Consider the following 3144-nt stretch of genomic DNA (forward strand, 5'->3'; position numbering starts at 1 on the left):
AGGTGTTAATGAGTATTTTAAAAAGGAGTGGCCCTTAGTTCTATGTGTGGACGCCTTTTCGAGATATCGCCATAAACGTGGACCAGGGGTGACTCTAGAATTTGTTTGTACTATATGGGTATCAATTGAAAGGTGTTAATGAGTATTTTAAAAGGGAGTGGACCTTAGTTCTATAGGTGGATGCCTTTTCGAGATATCGCCATAAACGTGGACCAGGGGTGACTCTAGAATTTGTTTGTACGATTTGGTATCAAATGAAAGGTGTTAATGAGTATTTTAAAAAGGAGTGGGCCTTAGTTCTATATGTGGGCGCCTTTTCGAGATATCGCCATAAACGTGGACCAGGGGTGACTCTAGAATTTGTTTGTACTATATAGGTATCAAATGAAAGCTGTTAATGAGTATTTTAAAAGGGCGTGGGCCTTAGTTCTATAGGTGGACGCCTTTTCGAAATATCGCCATAAAGGTGGACCAGGGATGGCTCTAGAATTTGTTTGTACGATATGGGTATCAAATGAAAGGTGTTAATGAGTATTTTAAAAGGGCGTGAGCCTTAGTTCTATAGGTGGACACCTTTTCGAAATATCGCCATAAAGGTGGACCAGGGGCCACTTTAGAATTTGTTTGTACGATATGGGTATCAAATGAAAGGTGTTAATGAGTATTTTGAAAGGAGTGGGCCTTAGTTCTATGTGTGGACGCCTTTTCGAGATATCGCCATAAACGTGGACCAGGGGTGACTCTAGAATTTGTTTGTACTATATGGGTATCAAATGAAAGGTGTTAATGAGTATTTTAAAAGGGAGTGGGCCTTAGTTCTATAGGTGGATGCCTTTTCGAGATATCGCCATAAACGTGGACCAGGGGTGACTCTAGTATTTGTTTGTACGATATGGGTATCAAATGAAAGGTGTTAATAAGTGTTTTAAAAAGGAGCTCTGCTCAACTGAGTATAAAAAGTATGGATTCAATTGCTTTTTATTTTCACACAAATGAAGCAGAAACAACACCGCATGCGTTAGAAGGTCTGTGACAGACATAGAGTAAGTAGGTAAACTAAGAAAATTTTAATACACATGCGAGTGTAAATTTTTAATTTAAAGGTTCGTTAAACAATTTCGAGTCAATAAAAAATCGTATAGACATCTTTTCAGCATAATTTGCAGTAATATTCCTCCCGTGATTAAATCGACAGCAATAGGTCGCCAACAAAAGCTCTCCTTATGTCTGCGTATATTAGCCGAAGGAAGCTATCAAAATGCAGTTGGTAAAGACTACATGCTAGGAATGGCTCAACCAACAGCTTCGAAGGTGTTTTCAGAGGTTCTTGACGTTATGGAAAGGGAATTGTGCGAAAAGTGGATTAATTTAAAAATGAATGACGAGGAGCAAATGGAATCTCGAACTTACTTCAACAAATCCAAAATTCCTGGTATTTTAATGTGCATTGATGGTACGCACGTAAGGATAGCAAAATCTTCAGGAGCGAAATCCCATTTATTTTATAACCGAAAAGGTTTTTATAGTCTTAACGTACTGGTTGTAAGTGTGCTTAATGTTTATTGTATTATTTTTAATCGATGTGCTTAATTTTTCAGATATGTGATTATAAACAACATATACGGTACATTAACGCGAAATACCCTGGGTCAACACAGGACTCATTCGTTTGGTTTAACAGTGACTTATCACAATTCTTCCAAGCTCAATACGAAAGCGGAAATAGAAGTCTACGTCTATTAGGTATAAGAAATCTATATACTAATTTACTGTTCAACGATAACTTTATATCAAATTTATAGGTGACGCAGGATACGGTCTTGCACCCTGGCTTATAAATCCTTTTCGCAACCCTGCACCTAATACTCCTCAAAGCCGCTTCAACAAATGACATAGTTCTGGGCGAAACATTATAGAGAGAACTATTGGTGTTTGGAAGAACTGGTGTCTTCTGTCTGCGCGGCAACTTCACTACTCTCCTGAGAAGGCTGTGCAAATAATTAATGTAGCTGCAGCACTTCACAATTTACGCATTCACTACAATACCCATGATGGGTATCTCGGTAACGTAAATAATGACGGAGAAACTGATTTTCAAGAAATTGAACAACCAGAAAGGTATAATGAAGCAGTTTTTTGTAAACAATTTTATCTTATTATAATTAAAAATACTGCTTTCATGGCCACGTAAATTATTTACTATACTTAAACTATACATTGCAAGTTTTATAAAATACTGTCCTTATTTTTTTATTTTCGTTAGTTTTAGAAAAAACTGTTTAAAAAAAAAATTAGTTTCATTATAAATAAAAATACTCCCTTCATGGCCACGTCGAATATGTTACACTATATATATACTTGTTTTATTATACTATTTTTTACATTTTTTGCACTTAATTTTTAATTCATTTCATTTACTTTATTACATAATTTTTTTAATCATTTTTAAAATTTTTGTTTTCTGCAAGAGAGACGGGAATGGAGACAGGAGGCAGGGGGTGGTGGATTCAAGTTAGGATGTGGAAGAGAAAGTTGTATTAGCGCACTATTCACTCTTTCAAGCTCCAGTTGCAAAAGTTGCCCCTTTACTTGGGTCTTGTCCCGCAATAACTTTTCAGTTGCCAAGTTATGCCTTTTAGTTTCTGCAACTAAGTCCGTTAATACTGAGAAAATTTTTTCAGAGTTGCTGTTCAAGCTGCTTATTATTTTTTCCATATTTTTCATAGTTTTGGTCAAATCTTCCATTCTTCTTTTTTGAGACCTCATTGCAGATGACACGTTATCGTGAAACGTTTTCTGCAAATCAGTTTGAGTTCTCAACAACGTCATCTGGCTGCTTCTTTGCGGCTGTGGCTGCGAAGAGGAAGCTGCAGGAGTGTTTCCGCTACCGTTTTCTTCGCTCCCAGCAATGTCAGTTTCTACATTGTTCACCGCGACACTTAGGGATGGTTCGCTAGCACCGCTTTCTATATGGTGGAGCAGGTTCTGGGGTGTGCCAAAGTGTCTGCCAGAAACTCCTGCTATGGCATCACCAAGACATACCAGCTGCACAACTTACTCTTCCAAGGCAGTCAAATTTTTTGTATTGTTTGGTCCACCACCTGTTGCTAGCATTTTGGTACGGTTGTGGGACATTTTCTTCTT

The 3144-nt window shown here is 37.4% G+C and overlaps 1 long non-coding RNA gene across 1 annotated transcript; it reads left to right on the forward strand.

The window, feature by feature from the left end:
- Window positions 1-1148: 1148 nt before the first annotated feature.
- LOC137244190 (uncharacterized) lies at window positions 1149-2108 on the forward strand. The gene is made up of 3 exons (XR_010950835.1): window positions 1149-1542; window positions 1599-1743; window positions 1803-2108. It is a non-coding gene; the product is annotated as an uncharacterized lncRNA (long non-coding RNA).
- Window positions 2109-3144: the final 1036 nt, after the last annotated feature.

The sequence above is a fragment of the Eurosta solidaginis genome, chromosome 3, assembly GCF_040869045.1.
Source record: "Eurosta solidaginis isolate ZX-2024a chromosome 3, ASM4086904v1, whole genome shotgun sequence".
NCBI lineage: Eukaryota > Metazoa > Arthropoda > Insecta > Diptera > Tephritidae > Eurosta > Eurosta solidaginis.